Consider the following 22,126-nt stretch of genomic DNA (forward strand, 5'->3'; position numbering starts at 1 on the left):
AAATTATAGGCTAACAGGGTAGCATAGGCAAAGATATAGATAAAAGAAAGCTCATAAGGGGGGCAGCTGGATGGTTCAGTCAGTTAAGCAACAGAATCTTGGTTTTGGCTCAGGTCATTATTTCAGGCTTGTGGGACAGAGCCCCATGTGTGGCTGAACACTCAGTGCAAAATCTGCTTGTCCCTCTCTCTCTGCTCCTGCCCTCTCCCAAATAAATAAATAAAATCTTTACAAGAAAGAAAGAAAGAAAGAAAGAAAGAAAGAGAGAGAGAAAGAAAGAAAGAAAGAAAGAGAGAAAGAAAGAAAGAAAGAAAGAAAGAAAGAAAGAAAGAAAGAAAGAGGGAGGGAGGGAGGGAAGGAAGAGTGGAAAGGAGGAAGGGAAGAAAGGGAGGGAAGGGAAAGAAGGGAAGGAAGGGAAGAAAGAAAGGGAAGCTCATAGTGGCTTAGGATATGAGAGCATCAATTAATGACTAGAGGTTAGGGGATAGAGGTACATGCAGATAGGTTAGGTCAGTGGATCCTAAACAATTAAAAAATTTAAAATTCATGATAATTCATTTGTATTTAACTATACAGATAAAGAGGACTTCATTTTTTTTTCTTTTTGAGAAATAAAATCACACACCAGCTGTACAAAGGATGGGCTAGAGATGTAACAGAGACGTAATAGCAGGATCCTTTAAGAAATCCTTATTTTGCACAGTTAGGCAAAATTTACTTCTAGTCTGTAAGCGTCTTCATACAAATTTATTTAATGTATGTTTTCAGTGACACAGGGGTCTTCAAAAGGAAATGAATTTCCAAAGAAGTGGTAAAACCTAAATGCTTTTATATTAGGTTGAACAAAGGAAGGCAGCTGTGGAGAAGTTACTAAAATATATGAAAAGCTAAAGGAAGATAAGAGTTATTTTAAGATTTGTTTGTACAGAACGCTCTCGTTCCCTATTCCTGTGTCTGGTGATAAGACTGTTCTTTCATCCTTGTATAGGGATGACATCTTTCACATGGGAGTTTTATCTCCTGCTTTCAGGAAGGAAAGAGGTCAGAACACTCTTCCTATACCTGCTCTTGTTGAAGTGCCTTTAGCTCAAAATAATCCTTATGCCAAAGGGGCATATTTTGAGGTGGTATATTTTGCCATCATTCACTTTAATAGGATACTTTAAAGAAGTTAAAATCAGAAAAACTGGTGGTCTGGCTTAGAACAGCAGCAGCAAGTAAGAGACATATGATACAGGTTGCAAGTGTAGATGTGGTTTTGCTAAAATATGGGGGTAATTGACATTAGGTGTAATAAATCATTACGTGTTTCTAATCTAAGTAAGTGAAGCCGGTTATTGTACTACTAAAGACACAGAATAGGGAAGAGAGAACAACTACGTGGAAAGATGTGTTCTGTCTGAAATCCTACCTTTAAGAGTAAGAAAATTATGTGGATTTATACAATTGAAAATATTATCAAGTAACCATTTCAATAAAAAAATAGGCACTAGGAGTATTTTTATTGCATAATTCAGTAAAATTTTATTTGTCTAGACTTCTAAGTATCAAAATCAACCCATATCACAATGTCACATCCATTTAATATCTAACAAAATTAAGGGGCACAATAAACACCAGCAAAAATTTCAACAGCAGAAATCAAACAATGAAAATTGAAAAAAATCTTCGTTCAAAACCTTCATAAGACAGCTGCAAAAGAAACAAAGAGAAGGTCCTGATGAAAATGAGTGAGACTCAGCATTGCTCTAAAACCCTACCTGCAACCTTCAGAAGCCTCTAGAACTTGGAACTTGCAATCTCTAGAACTTCTGGCCTCTAGAACTTGGAAAGAAACACACTGAAGAGTATCCTATCCTTTCCAACTTCTAACTCAGACAAAAGGTTGGAATAATGCTGAGGTGAGACTGCGGAATTGTAGGAAATGAAAAATTCATACACTAAAAAAAGAAGACAAAATGAAATAATACAAAATGCTCAAATAAAACCAGAGAAGGCAGAAAAGAGGAAGAAATAATAAAAACACATGAAATGAATTTAAAAAATAAAACTTTTACAGTGGATATTAATCCAAGAAAACCAACAATCACCTTAAACATGAGTATAATCATATTTAACTCATATAAGGATGAGATTCCAAATACCAGTTAAAGCACAGAGACTGTCTGGGTGAATTAAAAAGAAAATCCAACTGTATGTTGTCCAAAAGAAATCCACTTTACATATAAAGTTTCAGGTTGATAATAAAGGGATGGTAAAAAATAAACCATGCTAATATAATCTAAAGAAAGCTGTAGTAACTACTTTAATCTCAGGCAAAGCAGTTTTCAAAAAAAAGGAACACTGCGACAAATAAAGAGAAACACTACAAAATAATAGAGTCAATTCTTTAAAAAGAACTATAATCCTAAATATGTCCTAACATAACCTAACTACAAAAATGTCAAAATGCATGATACAAAAACTCATAAAACAGAAAGGAGAATTAGAACAATTTACCATTAAAGTTGAAGAATTCAACACCCCTCTTTCACTAATTAGTAGGTTAAGCAGACAGAAAATCAATAAGAATATAGATGACCTAAATAACAGTATCAATCAACTTGATCTAATTGACATTTATAGAATGCTCCAACCAACAACAGCACAATACGCATTCTTTTCAAACTCATATGTAACATTCATCAAGATAACCAATATTCTTGGCCATAAAACACATATTCACAGATTCAAAAGAATAGACGTCATATAAGTATATCCTCAGATGACAATAGAGTTAAACTAGAAATCAATAATGGAATAATAGTTGGAAATTTTCAAAACACATCTCAACCATTTTAGGAGACCAGCATTACCCTAGCAGCAAAAGCAAATAAAGAATTACAAGAAAACTATACCACTATCTCTCATGAACATGGACACAAAATCATTAAATATTAGCCATCAAGACCCAATAATAAATAAAATATGTCAGTAATCCAAGTAAATGTAAATGTACTAATCTTTTCAGTTGAAAGCATAGGTTTTCATTTAAAAAAAATACTAACCAAAAAATAGTAGGTACAATTGTATTGAAATCACACTATTATCACTTCTATTCAATATAGTATCAGAGGTTCTAGCCAGCACAGTTTGTCAAATTTAAAAAAAAAAAAAAGGTAAGAATTAGAATGGAAAAACAAATTTATCATTTCCATCTACTTGGAAAACTTCAAATAACTTATAAAAATTACTGGAATCAATAGATCTGACCAGTGTTATTATCTGTAAGATCAAAAAATGAAATATATCCTGTTTATAACAGTGAAAGAAAATGCAATTTCTACAATTTAAATTAGTATTATATATGACCATTTAAAAGAGCAAAAAAGAACATAAATACTTCCATATGAATAAATATGCAAAAGAAAGAAGAAAATTATAACTTTTAATTCAAAGATATTAAGAAAGTACATAAAACAGGGTGCATGGGTGGCTCAGTTGGTTAAGCAACTGCCTTGGGCTCAGGTCATGATCCTGGAGTCCCGGGATCGAGTCCCGCATCCGGCTCCCTGCTCGGCGAGGGACCTGCTTCTCCCTCTAACCCTCCCCGCTCTCATGTACTCTCTCTATCTCTCTCATTTTCACTCTCTCAAAATAAATAAATAAATCTTTAAAGAAAAGAAAGTACATAAAACAATTATATTTTTATAGATATTGTACCAATTTATAAAGATGTCAATGCTTCCCAGTTTATATGAAGAGTCATTGTAATTCCAACTAACATCTCAACAAAGTTTTCATTGACTTGACACACAGGCAACTAAAATTTACATGGAATTCAAAAGGCCAATGAATATTCAATACTTTTAGGACCAAAAAAAAAAATGTGGTGAGTATATATTTGACCTAGCAGAAATAAATATCTTACAAAAGAAAGACATTAAGATATTAAGTGGTATGATACTGACACGGTGGTGGAGAAATAAATAAATGGCACAGAACAGGAAGCTAAGAAGAATACCTATACATATGTAAAAACTTAATATATGACAGAGGAGCCATTACAGGTCTTTGGAGAAAAGATGGATTATTTAAAGTAGTGATGGGACAAATGAGTATTAATATAAAAAAGCTAAAATCCTATGAAATGTCATTTATAAAATTTTATGTGAATATGTAAATTCATTAATTAGAAAGGAAAACTTTTTTAAAAATAAAGATTTTCTATTCGATTTTGGGATTAGAAGTCTATCTTAACAGAATACATAAAGCATGAGCACTGAAACAGAGATTGAACAAAGATCAAACATTTTGACACAAGAACTCCTCTCAATAGATACTGCAAAGAAAATGAAAATACAAACCACTAACTGGAAAAAAAAATATTTGTAACAATCATAATAAAAATAAGTATATGTGAAGTCTCTATTAGAATAAAAGCAATTTCCCAACTATCATCCCCTGAGTCCTGAATATCCTCTAGCAAAGAATCAGAATGCTATTTTACATTTTATTAAGGTAAAACTATGGGACTTTTCTGCCAAATCCAGCAGGGACAGAGCAAGATGCAAACATTCAGGGAGTCGAAAGCAATCTAATATCACAGGCCAGATATTAGTAGTGTATTGATCGCAATTCCTATCCAATGCAAAAATCTGCATTCTGTGAGTGTACTGCATATGGATTGCATTTCGTCTTCATAGATGGGATTGAAAGCATTTCCTCCTTAGTAACACAGAAAGTTAACTATGTGTATAATTTGATATCTTTAGATTGCATAGCAACACATTTCCCAAGCACTTCCTGAAGTGAAACTTAACTTGAAAGTTACATTTGTGTGCTCCAGCTCATGAACTTGACACTATTCTGACTACCACCATGGGCAAGTTATTCTCCACATGGTATGGAAATTTGGAATTTAATTAGAGATGCTACATGACTTCAGCTACTTGTGAATTGTTGAAATGGAGATATGATAATCCTCAGGAAAATGCTGTTCTGACAGAGAAAAAGGATAGATATGCAGTTGATTTGCATTTTAGTGTTTGATGTAAGGATGACTGCTTTAGAGAAACTGCGTAATTGTCTATCATTTATCATTTGTTCATAGGGTCTGTTTCTGGTGTGACATTCCTCCTGTGACTATACAATTGATCAGGAAGTTACAGGACCAGGAATTTTGATGTTAGTGGTAACTAAGACTAAAGGCAATGCAAATAGCTCTGGGGGACAGGAAACTGAACTTCTTTTTAAATAAAAAAGGCACTCATAAAAATCATGGCATGTAGAAGACCAAATTATACATGATTTTGTACATCTATAACCACCACTCTACCATCAGTTCCATGAAAACAAGGACCATCAAACCTAACTCAGTGCCTGTTACATGGAAGGCACTCAATATATAATTGCTGAATGAATAACTGAATGGCTAGATGAAATGATCTTTTTCTCCTGGGTGAATAGATTGTTAAATATAAAGATGATTTTTTCAGTGTTCTGTGGAAGATACTCTATGTTGTAGCAAATTTGAATTCTTAGAGAACCATCAGAACCATCAAAACACACTGTCCACAATGCTGTGGGAGAGGGGGAGAAGGCTGTCAGGATTAGAGTTAATTTTAAAATGATGCAATTTCAAAATGTTCTAAGCATAAATGCTATGAGAAAAGTAAGTTATTATTAATTATGGTACTTTCAGCCATCTCTTTACACTATAGTTTAAATGAGGTCAGGTAGTGCAAGTTAATTATGTAAATTTTACAAAGTGCTCTTTAAATATTAGTGTTTTCTCACTTATAAATCACATTATAAAATGTGTTCATATAAAGCAGAGCCTCAGAAATTTGATATTTCCCAAAGACAAATGGTCTAATGAATTATTGGCCAACCAACAGTACAGATTCTAAAACCACTCAATAAAGGGTAACTTAGTGCAAACTTCTGCAAAAAATATAATAGTAAAAATGGACCCTAGATCTTTTATTTTTTAAGAATTTATTTATTTATTTGACGGAGAGAGACACAGCAAGAGAGGGAACACAAGCAGGGGGAGTGGGAGAGGGAGAAGCAGGCTTCCTGCAGATCAGGGAGCCCAACGCAGGGCTCGATCCCAGGACCCTGGGATCATGACCTGAGCCGAAGGCAGACACCTAACGACAGCCACGCAGGCCCCCTGGACTCTAGATCTTAAGCAAACCACATAATATCTTTTACACGTGCACTTAAAATAATAGATGCGCAAGTATATATTCAGCACATTAAACAATTGGCTTCATTTTTATTTTTTTTTAAGATTTTATTCATTTATTTGACAGAGAGAGAGAGAGAGAGAGCAAGTAGGCAGAGTGGTAGACAGAGGGAGAGAAAGAAGCAAGCTTCTCGCTGAGCAGGGAGCCCGATGCAGCACTTGATCCCAGGACCCAGGGATAATGACCTGAGCCAAAGGCAGACACTTAACCAAATGAGCCACCCAGGTGTATTTTTTCTGTTATTGGTAGTAATGATAATGATGACAAGCTTTTAAAATGTCTGAAGAATAATCAAATCTATCTTCTCTTAATCTTTCCTACCAATCTATTTTATTCCAAATAGTCTTAAAATAACATATGATGGATATCAGAACTTCAGTTTTCACTGGAAAAAACATAAAAGGGAAACCTTTATAAATTTATCTGAAGCTTTTAAGATTCTAACCCTCCTTAACTGATATTAAAATTGCATAAATATTCCAACAACAAATGCTCAATTGTCATTGTGTCTTCACTCAGTGAATGGATTTAGGCACCTAGGGTATGGACATTAATTAGATAATGCTCAAAAGTAGAGTAGGGAAATAAGCTTCCTACATTTGTAGGTCAGATTTATACTGGTGACTTCAGGGAAGTTGGATTAATAGAATAAAACAGCTAGCATTTGTAAAGTCTTTAGTATATGCCAGGCACTTTTATGTGATTGACATTAACCCCACATCAACTGAGTGAAATCAGTACCATTATTCACTCCATTTCACAGATGAGAAAACCAAGGTACAGAGAAATTAAACAACTTGAACTGACATTCAGACCTAGGCAATCTGGTCTGAACCCAAGCTTTTAACAACTAGGCATAATACCTTGCAATGGATTAGATGGATTTGAATTGAAACAATTGGGGGGGGGGTCAGTCACTGGTGTTATCCTGTGAAGGAAGCAAAGACAAATAACACAAAGCAGCTTTCAATCTCATAGATGTTCATAAATACTGAACACTTAGAAATGTATTCACAGATTTTTGGCATGCCAAATTGTCTTTTCATTTGACATACGATATTACACCTCTACAAGTTTTCATCTCCCTTCTCTGAATTCCTTGGTATTTAAGTGGCCTGGACTGTTTATTTTGGCATCAAATCATCTACTTTTTCCTGTTGTGTACAGAGTCACTCAATTGGACAACTCATTAAAGCCTATATTGTTTAAGGAACTATAATAACATTATTTTTGTCCTTTTTCAACCAGATGTCTTCAACCCAGGGTCCTAGGTTATATAAAGACTTTGAAAGAGGTCAGCACGCACGGTTTCAATGGAATTGATTTCTGAATTCCCATATTCTTTTTTTTTATTCTTACATGTCTTTCTTAAAATTTATCTGAGAACAAATCTAAAGTCACATAGCGTGTTCCCACTTTTTACAGTTACAGGCCCACCCCTTTATTTTACCCCTAATTTTAAGAAGGTAGATTAACCTAAGGTTTAAAAGACTCTAGGATGCTAAAAAAAGGGACACATTTAAATACTGATTATAGGAAATTTTCCTATAAAGGAAAACTTCCTATAATCATTATTCAAAGCTGTCTTAAACCTTAAACCTTTCTTCTTTTTAACAAACACATAGCCATAAAATATCAATACAAAGGCACATGCACAGAGTTTTATATTAGAAATGGATATTCTGACCTATGTCTAAAGACTGTATTCAGAATAGCCAAAGTGTAAGTTGCTGACGCTCCTTCTTTAAAATGTTAATATTTTATATTTTCTGCAGGAGTATTAAATCCTGCAAGGTTTAATAGACAAAATACGTTGGTTTTTTCAGGTGTTTTATTCAATTATATAGTTTAAACTGATTTTATAAGTATATGAAATATTTATTATTATTTCAATGAATTTTCAAGTTTTTTTCATATTTAAAAATGAAACATATGTTATCTGTTTCTTAACATTAAGAAATATAGGGGCACCAGGATGGCTCAATCAGTTAAGCATCCAACTCTTGATCTCAGTTCAGGTCTTGATCTCAGGGTTGTGGGTTCAAGCCCCACGCTGGGCTCCAGGATGGGCATGAAGCCAACTTTAAAAAAATAAACACATATATTAATATTAAGAAATCTACTTATTTCACCTTAGGATTAAAAAAAACTCAGATGTGTGCTTAAAATATGAAAGCACATACATAGTTTTCCCCAATTATTTCATAAGTAGTAAAAAAATTTGAAGAGAACCCAGAGAAAGCTATTACTATTTAAGCTCTTAAAGAACAGAGTTCCTATGAATCTGCAGTAAAATTTTATAAGTGAATCTCCACTTTCTAAGCTGAGCATGTATGTTAAAAGACATGAAATACTACAAGTTTAAAAAAACATAGTCCAATACTCTACTGTAAACATTCCATATTAATTAGTTTTGCTGGGAGTTAAATAATAGCTCTTCATATGGCAATGGTTGATACAAATCTTTCTCTATAGCACTGATAGACTATTTTTTTGCCAATACAATGATCTATAACATTCATGAAAGCTCTGTGCTGTACATCCATAAGCACTTGTTTACTCATGAATCTGTTGTTTAGCAACAGACTAATCAACTTAACCAACTGGGAAAACTGGAATACTCACCTCTGCATCATGTGTCTCTCATCTTCCAGTAGGAGCCAAGGCATCCCTCACAGCAATGGGAGGAACATAAGATAGCATGGAGAGACACTCTGACTTAGAATTGATATAATGACACTTCTACCTCATTTCATTGGCCAAAGCTAGTCAAACGACCAAGCCCCACACAGAACACTGTAAGGTTACATGGCAAAGGTCACGGTTACAAGGGGTGGTAAAAAATTGTAATCAGGGCCATTTTTGCCATCAAGCTCAGATGTATACATATTGGATCACATTGTTTTCCTTATTATTTTTATAGAACAGTGAAATCTCAGTTTGCCTAGATGTTAGCTTAGAAACATTTTTAACAGCTTTGAGTTAAAGTGACAATATCCTGAATATTCTTGTCTAAGGAAAAAAAAATCCTCACTTTATATAGAATCAGAATTTCCAAACTATACATTTCAATATACAGGATAATTAAAATGGATATTATTATGTTTAGAAAAGAGGTAAAACAAAGACTTCACAATGTTGTAGGGTCTAGGGTTAATTTGATTATTCTTCCTGCTTTTTGTTTTGTTTTGTTTTGTTTTGTTTGTTTTTTCTTCTTTAAATTTTTTATTGTTATGTTAATCACCATACATTATTACATCATTAGTTTTTGATGTAGTGTTCCATGATTCATTGTTTGTGCATAACACCCAGTCCTCCACACAGAACGTGCCCTCTTTAATACCCATCACCAGGCTAACCCATCCCCCTACCCCCCTCCCCTCTAGAACCCTCAGTTTGTTTTTCAGTCCATCCTCTCTCATGGTTTGCCTCCCCCTCTGATTTCCCCCCTTCATTCTTCCCCCCCTGCTATCTTCTTCTTCTTTTTCTTAACATATATTGCATTATTTGTTTCAGAGGTACAGATCTGTGACTCAACATTCTTGCACAATTCACAGCACTCACCATTGCACATACCCTCCCCAATGTCTATCACCCAGCCACCCCATCCCTCCCACCCACCCACATTCTTCCTGCTTTCTATATTTGCTGTATTTAATACCTTCCAATTACATTTGTTTTTTTTCCTCTGCTTGTCTATTAGTATAATGATTATGTAATACAGCTATAATAGAAAAATTATGGGTCAATAATCAGAAGATGAAAATGAGTTATTTTAATACTTAATTTAAGTCTTAATTTCTCTGAATTTCTTAAAGTGAATGAACTTTCATTTTATCTTCTTTGCCCTCAGATACATGAATTTGTATAGCACATTAACAGTGTAAGAGACAACAAATTTTCTGACTAAATTGTGATGTTAAAAGAAAATTGTGTTTGTAAGGAAAACTCACTGTTTAGCAAAAAGAACAGAAATATTAAATTGCTACTTTCTATCTATGGATAGGAAGCTTTATATGATATCAGTTGAGAAATGTCAAACAAGGGAAATGATGTATTCATATGGGGCTTCAATTACCAAATCTACTAAGTGGCCTAATTAGAGTCTGGTGGAGATATGGCCTTGGTGCAAATATTTATGGTGATCTTCGGAAAAATCATTGGCATTAATCATGAAGCTCTACATTTCACAGAATAGGCTACTGAAAAATAATACAGTCCTGATGATAATAGTGACAATGTATTTTTCCTCCAGTAGAGTAATAACTGATGAAAGCAACAAGCTCATGATAGTGAATCATCTTCCATTTCCCCCCGAAAATATACTCTTTTCTATACTCGATGTCCAGTTTTAAATTCCATTAATGTTATGCCATTCTGTGAATACACATTTGATGCCTTCTACATGAAAAACAATGGACTAGATATTCGGGATAAAAAAAGGGGGGGTAGGGAGTAAGTAGTGGCTTCCCCTTAAAGTTGCTTATGAATTATTAAAAGAAGTAAGGCATGTATGCAAATAACTAGAAGACAAAGGTCTATTCTTTATAAAAGAGAAATAGATAAAGTGGTCTAGAACTTCCAGAAGCGGGGCAATAGTACCACACTAAAGCAAAGCCATTATTGTTTGCCTTAGAAAATAAGGAACATAGTACAGCCAGATAAGCAACAAAGTACTTTGAAGTTTCCTCTCTGGCCCCAGTAATATGCTAGCAACTGTGATAGAAAACAAAATAAAACAAAAAGACAAGCACGGTGACTGCCCTCCGTGATTTGTCCCTTGTCACCTAGAAAAAGACTTGATGAAGTACAGAATGTAAGTACATTTGGGGCCAACAAAAAAGAGATCAGTGGACCCTGGCAGGAAATGCTTCAGGAAGAAATGAAACCCAAGGTGAGGTAGAAAGACAAGGGAAGACAATGTCTGAGGTGAAGGCAAGGCATGAGCAGAGATGTAGAGTCCATAACGAGCACCTGTGTTCCAAGAAGAGTGAGCACAGACATTCATTTTTATAAATGTCTCTTTGGAGGAAATAACAATGAAATAAAAATTTATTATAATAAGACAAAGGGCAGACAAAATGAGAAAATGGAATTTAAACAGTAAAATTTGATTCAAGATGCAGTCAGGAGAACTTGGAGTTTTATAAACGAGTCAAGATTTGTTTGGCAGCTAAATGCAGGATGGATTAGAAGAGGCAGAGGGAGGAGAAACAGATGTCAGGAAAATTTCAAATTCTTTTGCCAATATAAAACTATATTCCATTCATCACTCCCCCTTGAGGAATGAAGGATTTATTTCCCCATCTGCTAGGAGTGCTGCCAGCAGACAACTTTAAATTGTCAGCCCCCTTTGGGGATTCTTTCAGCAAAACGGAAGGACCCTGCCAAACATCACACCCCCTTTCCAGGGTGGTCTGCATCCAGTATTCTTGCCTCAAATGGGGAGAACTCTGAAGAGTCATGCCATCTTCAGAAGTTAAGAAGTTTAACTTCTTCCTCAGTCCAATTCTGCTTCTTCCCCTCCCCTCCCCTCCCCTCCCCTCCTCCCCTCCCCTCCTCTCCCCTCCTCTCCCCTCCCCTTCCCTTCCCTTCCCTTCCCTTCCCCAGGACATCTCAAGAGCTCTCCTCAGTAAATCGCCATCTTGGAGTCTGTTTCACAGGGAAGCCAAGTTGTGAACATTCTCTTTTGCTTCTCTTTACAGAACTGTAAAACTGTTCTTTGAGGCACACAACATTGCCAGAACGGATGTGATAACAGTGCTCTGGCAGCTATGTTCTCCTGTTCCTGTCTCTGTTCTTGCCTTAGGGAGTTGTACTGTTACACTTACATCTATACTAAGTACTTCCACAGGGCACAGAAACACTGAGAAAACAATGGCAATAGCTACAGAAATGTTAAGAAAAATAGTTTTTTTTCATTTCTAAACGGTAAAGAGAACAATATCTTAAAATTTTTCCCTCACTCCATTTACCCTTGAGTCATCTTCTCTTATCAAGAGACATTATTTCAGAGAAATTTAAACAACATATTGTTGATTCCCTCCTCTCTTCAGTGCACCTCCCCACTATCACCATCACCTCACCTCCACTTTAGGTAATCTTGTGTGCTGAATTATTCACTTTATGACCCAACTCTACCTTCACCATTTATGATAGATTAGGCCCATAAGAATTGTGGGAAAAGAAGATAGGTATTTGTTGGTAAGCCGGTTTTGTTTTAGAAAAGATGGAAAGGGCATACCACTTCTTTTGGAGACTTTTACTGGTAGCAAGCTTTAACAAGTAGAACTAAACAAATTAAAATGCCCTATTCATCTACACATGTTCACTTAAAAAAATTTTTTTTTCTAAGATTTTATTTATTTGACAGAGAAAGAGACACAGTGAGAGAAGGAACACAAGCCGGAGCAGAGGGAGAGGGAGCAGCAGGCTTTCCGTTGAGCAGGAGCCCTACTTGGGGCTCAATCCCAGGACCCTGGGATCCTGACCTGAGCCGAAGGCAGATGCTTAACATCTGAGCCACCCAGGCACCCCAACAAAACATTTGTTTTATGTGTTCAGAAACCTGTTTTAAAATGCTTAAAATGCTGTAGTTTGCAAAATGTGACTATACTAAATTTTTAAAATCATTTGACCATTTTAAAATACTATGGATTTTAATTAAGATATTGGAGCGACCAAAGTGATGTTTAAAGTGAAAGATAAAGTGGAGCACCTGAGTGGCTCAGATTTTAGGCCTCGGATTCTTGATTTCTGTTCTCATGATCTCAGGGTCCTGAGATGAGCTGGGCCTCCAGCTCGTGCTCAGTCCGCTTGGGATTCTCTCTCTCTCTCTCTCTCTCTCTCTCTCCCTGCCCCTCCCCCACTATTTCAAATAAATAATCTTTAAAATAAAATAAAATGAAAGATAAAGCAAGCATACCTGATACAACTCGTTCTCTTCATGGTCAAGGTGCAGAGCTTTTAAGGAGCTAAAAAAACAAAAACATTAACTCCTCTCCAAAATTGTTTACTCATTGACTCATAATGGAAGAAAAAAATCCACATTTTTTTGATAGTGCAAATTCACAAGCAAAGCTAAAAGGTCATAACTACTATCATTTGATTCATTTAAAGGAGTCTCAATTATGCAGAAATTTAGCTAAATAATACATATTTGTTAAGTAAAGATTGTATTATATTTATTATCATCTCAAATGTCACCCCTCTAGTCCATGAACGTGAAGAAGGGCCGAGATGGGGTTGGGATGGGGGCGGAGCCCGCTCCAGGGACCTCAGGCCACACATGGAGGCCAACAAGCTGGAGCCGCAGCTGCAGGAAAAATCAGAACCTGGGTCTGAGTGGGAACCAGCAGGTGGCTCAGGCTGGGGCCGCTGCAGAATAAGCTGCTCTTGGGACAGAAGGACGTGCTGGGGCTACGATGGATCATGGACGATTTACCTATGCTCCCCTGAGAAGAACATCTACAAAATCGATGTCATCAGGTTCAAGATTTGAGACACAGATTCAGGCACAGTCCTCTGAAATCAAGAAGCCCCAACCTCAGAGTGGTTGCTCATCAGTCCACAGGACCTGGACCCCAGTGCTGGGTGCTTTGTCTGCCACCAGTTCTGCACCTACAGGCCTGTGCCTGAGGCAAGGGGGAGCCATGGTGGCGTTCACAGTGGGAGACAAGCTTATCAACAGCTTCCACATGATTGAGAGGTACTGATTCGCAACCAGCATCTCAAAAGCTTTGACTTCCACTTAGGCTTCGCATCCCCAGCAGCAAGAACACCTGCAAGTACATCTATGACCACATGTCTTCTGTCTGGGGGGTTTTCCAAGAGCCCTGGACCCTGAGTCAACGATGGGAGGGAGGGGGCCCGATGTCCCCAGTCCAACTCTGTGAAGCCCATGGGGCTTGGCACATGGGATGGGGTGGTAGGAGGGTTGTCCGCCTCCATGTACAGGAATGCCTCCTGTGTAGGGACCCATTCCCTTCCCCTGCCCACCACCAACAGCCCACTTGGAGTTGTAAAGTCACACATGGAGATCCGTGGTGGGGTCTGGCTCCCAAGCTTCCAAAGGGAGTCTGGGCCCTGGCCCGAGCCCCAGCCCCAGCCCCAGCCCCTACCATCAGGAGAGGAGCCACTGCCTGAGATGTGGAAGGGACCAGCCCAGACTGCAGCCTGGGGTAGGAACTGGACCAACTCTATGTAGTTTTCAATAAATTCTCTTTTTCTGTAAATAAATAAATAAATAAGCAAGCAAAATATTGGAGAAACAGGAGTCTGAACAAAAAATAACTTAAATATGGCAATTTTAACATATTCTCTTGTTTACTAATATCTTCATTCCCTTAAGTAAACTGGCTCACACTTAAATGGATTTTATTCTCAAAATAGCATCTTCTATGCATAGTTATTCAGCACTTCAGTCTATTAATTAGCATATCAAATTTACTACAACTTGTAACTCTTAACTGTAGCCTGCTAAAATTGTCAAATAGTATATTTAGATAATAAAAACATAGTCATTAAGAAAGAGCATATATTTCCCATTTTCTGTGTAGAAGAATTTTGCAAAAAGGACAACACAAACTTAAAGGATTAATTGCAGGAGGATTTGTTTAATAATCTCAGAATAGTTCAAGAAACATCAGAAAAGTTTATGAGAACACATAAGTTAAAAATGGCTTCTAATTTCAAATATATAAAACCATAAGCATTTTTATTAAAAAGTATCCATTTTTATATGTGCTTTCCTCCCCTCTTCCTAGAATGTTTACAACCTAAAAATAGACATTGCTTTGTTAAATATGTTTCTACTAGATATTGGTTGTTTCTTTCTTTTTTTTCTTTTGGTATTGGTTGTTTCTTAGTAGAAGGTCAATACATATTCTTCGACAATGATAAGATCTACTCAGTGTCTTGAAGTACTTGAGGTTTGATACCCATTTCTCTGGATACACACCTGGAATAATACAACTTTGCAAAGTTCAGATGACTCTGAAAAGGTTCTCGCTCAGTCTCCTGGATCCCTGGAGTAGCAAAAGGCCTAATAGCAGAAAGAGTAAGGCACAAGAAAGCCAGAAAGCTACCTGGGGAGCAATGTGGTTTGTTAGGTCTATGTAATTACAGCCTGAGTAATTGCAGGGTGCTTGCTACCGAGCAATTTAGTTTTCTAGGTCTCTGGAGCCTTGCAACAAGCAATAGATCAGACTAGCCACCAAGGAAAGATCTCACGTTACACAGCCTTCATATGGCAAGGAAGGCAAAACAACAAAGGATAGGAATCAATCTTTTTTATGACCTCCATTGGAAAACCCAAGTAACATCATATGGTACAAGTCTAAGTGACCTACCTTGGGAGAATGCAATTGTACCAATTCTTTGAAGCATGAAAGCAGCTCTGTGGATATTTGGTTGAATGATACATGGCTCCTAAGTATACTTTTGGGAGAAAGGTGTCTCATCCAAGAGTGAAATGTTTTGCACCATTATTTTCTAGGTTGGGTTGTAGAAACAAGGGTGTTCTAGTTTATTCTGTTGTGGGTTTAAAAATAATATATGCTGGTTTCCTAATGTTTGATATTCAGTTGATAATGTGTCAGTATTCCTTCCAAAAGGCATTGCCTTCATTTAAGAAATTCCATATTTTAAGATTTTATTTATTAGAGAGAGAGAGAGCATGAGCAGGGGGAAGGGGCAGAGGGAGAGGGAGAAGCAGGCTCCCCACTGAGCAGGGAGCCCAAGGCAGGACTCCGTCCCACGACCCTGGGATTATGACCTGAGTCAAAGGCAGATGCTTAACCAACTGAGCCACTCAGGAGCCCAAGAAATTACATTTTTATAAAGGGACTGAGTCTATCCAATACTTGGCATTGAGTTAGCTTAGCTGAGGAATCATTTATCTAAAATTCAATTTCTTATAAAGACTTTGTTCCAGATGCACAGTTACTAAGCAGTCGGATATCCAATCAAAAATCAAGCAAGTGAAAAATGGGTATGATGAAAATGAATTTCATCTGAAATTGGTCCCAATTATTACATTTTGGATTTCATAACCACATTATTTTTAAAAAGAATAAACTCTCCTACTGTAATTGCATTAAAATCATCAAAACATGAAAACATGGGAGGGAAGCTGAAGGCCCAATAAAAACAGGAGAGAGATGATTTATCTCTCCTCCACTCAAAGCCATGATTGAGGCCAAAAAGAATGTTAAACAACTGTCCCATCCACTGAGGTAGAGAGCTCTATATAGAATTCCAGGGAATGGAAGGGGCCGAGGCTCTTGGATAAGCAAAGTGAACTCCAATGACTTAATACAAAGCTTAGGACAGTAAATGGAGAGTAGAAAGGATAGGAATGATGATAAACATCATTTTCAGAGTAGTAGAAATGGCTTCTGTACAAACATCTCTGGTGTTTAAGGTCAGTAACACAGTATTATTTTCTCAATTATAACACTTAGAGTCAGGTTATAAAGACAAAGTGAATAACCATTAGGAAAAAATGAATCACAAAAGTAAAGTAACTTGTTTCTAGGCAGGGAGGATACTTCCACCTTGTTGATAGAGAGGTCAAAGGAAGGGCTGATTTTATGAATGTTCTTCAATTATTTTACAAAAACTTGGAGCAGCTTGATCTTTGAGAATTATATAGTCATTGTTACTGGATTTTCTGGCCTTGGGGACAGATTGACTCAAGGGAGCTGACTTAGTAACTCTGTCTCTTGATTTACAGCTCAGGTAAAATACTCCAGAGGGGATCCCAAACCTAGTATCATTCTTTTTTCTGAGCTTTACAACCAGATTTTTACGTTATGCCCATTTAAATTATTCAAAAATAAGAAATAAAATTCCAGTAAGGCAGCAAGTAGGTACTATCTACCTCTGTTAAATGCTAGAACATGAGACATCAGGTTAATCTATGTGGTTTCAGAAATAATGTGGGGTGCCTGGGTGGCTCAGTCGTCGAGTGTCTGCTTTCGGCTCAGGTCATGATCCCAGGACCCTGGGATCTAGCCCTGCATCGGGCTCCCTGCTCGGCGGGAAGCCTGCTTCTCCCTCTCCCACTCCCCCTGCTGTGTTCCCTCTTGCGCTGTGTCTCTCTTTGTCAAATAAATAAATAAAATCTTAAAAAAAAAAAAAGAAAGAATGGAGTTGTCTGTTCCTGGTAACAATCCAATCAAAGATAATCTTAGTGCACATAAAACTAAGAAGGTTTATACATCCTCTCCACCCATAGTCACAAAAAGTACCTATATGTAATATATATTATACATATAATATATAATTTATAATTTAATGTTATGTATAAAATATGTAACACATGTTATATACATACATACTATAGTGTAATTATATATATATATAGTGAAATGAAAGAGGACTTCTGTTGCAACTAGAAAGTTGCAAACTTTCTAGTTGGGTGAAACTTGTCTCTTGGCTCAGGTATAAAACCCTGAGGGCAAAGCATCCAGTATTGGAAACTAAAACTACTCCCTGGAGCAATAAGGACCGCCCTGAGCCAAAAAGACCCCATTCATGAGTGACTCCAAGACAGCGATCTCTTTAACTTTCATTACCTACCTGCACATACCCACCCACCTTTCTCCATATTTTCCTTGTATAAACTTGGAAGGATTTTCAGCACTTTGGAGATAGTCTTTGAGACACTAGTTCCCGTCTTCCCAGTGTCAGTCTCACTGAAATAAATTCCTTTTTGGTTTCACCACCACTCATGTCTTTGCCTTTGGATTTTGTTGACAGCAAGTGGCTGACCCTGGTCTGTTTGAGACACCGAGAGTCAGGAGCTCTTGTACTCCTGTGACCTGCCTGTAAGAGGGGGAGTAAGAGGCTTGCATAGAAATATTTCAAATCATTTTGAGGCATCGGAATCAGAAAAAACATGCATGAGCTTAACTGTATTGGAATTAGTTTCACAGCTAGCATTTTGTTATCCACCTGGAATTGACCAATAACAAAAATTGGATCAGAAATATCAATTATAATATTACTGAAGTACTTTAAGGACTAAACTTTCAGTCTCACAAAGAAACTAAACCCTTTAGTACACATCTTCTTTGGATGGCAGTAGGAGAATAAGGAGCAGGCGGAGAGAGATAAGTAATAATATAACATTGATATAATTATTATTGGCATTTATTTATTACTTAATATAATCCACACACTATTTTAACCACATCACATGTATTAACTCATTTTTTAAAATTTTTTAAAGATTTTTTTAATTTACTTGAGAGAGAGAGAGAGCATGAGCAGGAGGACGGGCAGAGGGAGAGGGAGAAGCAAACTCCCCTCGGAGCAGGGAGCTGGATGTGGGGCTCAATCCCAGGACCCTGAGATCATGACCCAAGCCAAAGGCAAACACTTAACTGACTGAGCCAAACAGGCGTCCCTGGATTAGCTCATTTAATTCTCTATCTGGACTGTAGGAACTACTGTTGCATTTTCCAAATAAGAAAACTTGGGCAGTGAGAACAAGTAACTTGCTCAATATGACAGAATTATGTAGTATCAGAGTTGGGATCTGAACGCTATCATTCTGATACCAATGCCTATGTGAAAGTGAACAATCCAGATGTGTCTAGATGAGCATAGAACAAGGGTTTCAAAGGAAATAGAGATAGATCCCAAGATTTTGCATAACTGGCTGATAACCCAAAGTTATTAACAACAGTAAAGATGAACTAAAAGTTAACAGTAGATTCCTCTGTAGTGATAGTTGTCAAGTACTTAATGTTGCCACAAATAAGATGTGTATGTCTATACCCTATACACAGTATATAGTTCACCCTTTGCTTAATTAAACCATGTTGTTCCCTCCATAACATTTAAAAATTAAAGAAACACATCAGGGCGCCTGGGTGGCTCAGTTGGTTAAGCAACTGCCTTTGGCTCAGGTCATGATCCTGGAGTCCCGGGATCGAGTCCCACATCGGGCTCCCTGCTCAGCAGGGAGTCTGCTTCTCCCTCTGACCCTCTTCCCTCTCGTGCTCTCTATCTCTCATTCTCTCTCTCAAATAAAATCTTAAAAAAAAATTAAAAAAAAAAAGAAACACATCAGACAACAGTTAAGATGACATACCTGAATTTTTTGGTTTAAGCCGCCTCTGTAATTTCTATTTTTATATTCAAAATGAGAAGTCAGAAAAGACACACCTTTACACAATGATTTTGACTGTGACGCCACCTCTGTAATTTCTATTTTTATATTCAAAATGAGAAGTCAGAAAAGACACACCTTTACACAATGATTTTGACTGTGACTTCTTGGTATAATTTGTATCTACCTACGGTTGTATTTGTTTACCATTCTTTGCCAAGATCTGCTGAACTTTTGAGCTTAAAAAAAAAAAAAAAAACTAAACTAAAAGTTTACCAGATATGATGTCACACGATGCTTTCATTTACACTATCTCAAAAAGCTTACTGCATCCCTTTAAAATATACTCTGTAAAGTATACTTTTAAATCATATTCTGAAGTTTCAGCAGTATAAATTTCATTGTCATTAATGGAAACTGCCCTGCTGAAACCCTACATGATGGCCACATAATGTACGCTGCAGTCTCCGGTGACCAATATGGCCTATAACATATTAATTCACTCAAAGACAACTAATGCACTATTTTGCCTAGTTTTATTATTATTCTCCTTCAAAATAAAAATATTTCTTCTATTAAAATTACAACTCGTAACTTAGGAACTATAAATAAAAGCAATTGCGTTCCAACTCATATTAAAAGGCCAATATTGAATTTTTAAAAATAAATTATAATTTTATTTGTCAGTTATATCTCAGTAAATCCGGGAAAAATTCTTTAAGACAAATAAGGTAAAAATCGTAATAGCTATAGATGACTGACCATCCAAGGTAATTCTTCAAGATATAGAGAACTCTGCTCTGGTTTATGAGATGTCTTGTGCAGTATTCCTCAAACAACTTCTAGATAAGAAGATATTATATCCTGTTTGACATAGAACAGTCCAGGCTATGCCTGATGTCTCACCATAATCATTAATAGTAATCCTTTACCTTTGCAAAAGTGCCCTTGTGTGGACTAAAATTACATGGTTACTTAAAAACGACTAAATATCCCCTGAACTTTCTGTTCATCAAGTTAGCCAATATTGAATTTGATCTTATTGAACAAAGTCTTGCTGCATCAAGGTTGAGGATACCATGTATTAGCCACACTTCCACGGCCATAGAGTAAATATTGTACTACTGCAGAATAGAATTCTGAAATATAAAGCTACTGACTTGAAATGTTTCTTTTCAAGTGTACAGATCTAAGAAGCATTCCTTAAGTAATTCTACCTTGCTTAGTAATTGCTCAGATTTCTGTATTGTTTTTTTTCTGTTTAGTACTCGTAAAATTGTATTCATTATAACACAAAATAACTGCAATAGGTGAATAGTAATTCAAGAAACTTATTTTATTTTGTTTTCTAGCCTATTCCACTTTTTAAAAGTGAGGTAATTAATTTTCTCTGAGGGATGCTAAATCAAATCTAAATACGTATATATAATCATTAAGAAACTAGGATTGCCAGTCAGGAACACCAAGTGTGTAGGTTAAATTTCTTAGTTGGGGGAGAGAATTAAATGAGTTGTAGAGAGTTGGGTTAGGCATTTCATTAAATATAGTTCCAGAGAGAAAATTATTTTGATGTTATACAATCTATATGAACCTTTTAGCAATGCTGGGAATGTCAAGAGCACTCAATATATCATGAGAAGAGATGAGCAGAAGATGGAAGAGGAGGTAAAGTTCAAACTGAGATGGATTCAAAATTCCAAGTTTAAGAACACTAATTATTACATAATTTTCAATAGTAAATCCATTTTCTTGATAGTTGCCCATTGTCTTATTTTCAGAAGTCCATTTATGTGTATTTATATTAACCAAAAAGTCTTAGATGTACCCTAAAAAGAGGGAGACCCAGTTTTCCAGTGTTTTGATGCTGGGATCATGCTGTTAAAAATGTTTAGTCTTATTCAATGAGAGATTTCAGCCCTAAGGTAGCCCTATTGTAGATATGAAATAATTGGCTGAAACTGACAGATCATTCTCCTAATTGGATGTGATTTGGATTTGTACACAATACAAAGAAGGTAAAGGAGAAGGTAACATCTAGCATAGGTCTTCTGTGGAGAATCATAACTGTAAGATTTGTTACCTCCTCCCATGTTTCCAGGAACTGTTGCCAGTCTCAAGAAAAAAAAAGAAAAAAGAAAAAAGTATCTTCTCTCTGGAACACAAAGTATTACATACAAATCCAAATCACATCCAATTAAGAGACTGATATGTCAGTTTCAACCAATTAATTCAGTTTATTCCTCAGGTTAGCAAACCTGACACCTGAATCTTCCCTTCTTTCTAATTCTATTTCTATTCCTCTTTAGCTGCATCTCTATGCTCATTGGTTCAAATATCTTATTGAATTATTTTCTCACGTATAGTAGAGCAATAATTACTTTTAAATAAAAGAAAACAAATGCTATGGATATAAACATGCTGACCAAAGTTAATTTCTTAATCTTTAGGCTCTAAATTATATTGTCTGAGAGCAATACCATCACATTTGGCTCCCAGAGTGGATCAATTTAATCAATTTACAATAACTATTTGAAGATATTTGGTACATAGTAAGTGATTTTAATAAGATAAGAACGATGCCATAGAGTACTCAATCAAGTTGTGGTGTATGTGTGTAATCAGACGGAAGATTGAGAGGGGTTGGGGAATGGGTAAGACCTGACGAGGCAAAGTTGCCTTAATTTTAATATTGTTAGGTCATATATAGATGTTCCCTTGGTCATATGCAAATGCTTATCTTCCTTAACTGGGTTTTGCAAACATTCGACTTGGA

General features: G+C 36.3%; 1 pseudogene; it reads left to right on the forward strand.

Moving 5' to 3' along the window:
• Nucleotides 1-13,450: 13,450 nt before the first annotated feature.
• Nucleotides 13,451-14,378, forward strand: LOC114205666 (protein unc-119 homolog A pseudogene; annotated as a pseudogene).
• The last annotated feature ends 7,748 nt before the right edge of the window (nucleotides 14,379-22,126 follow it).

Source organism: Eumetopias jubatus, unplaced genomic scaffold (assembly GCF_037043125.1).
Source record: "Eumetopias jubatus isolate StellerSeaLion01/CBP00866 unplaced genomic scaffold, mEumJub1_p1.0 scaffold_7, whole genome shotgun sequence".
Lineage (NCBI taxonomy): Eukaryota > Metazoa > Chordata > Mammalia > Carnivora > Otariidae > Eumetopias > Eumetopias jubatus.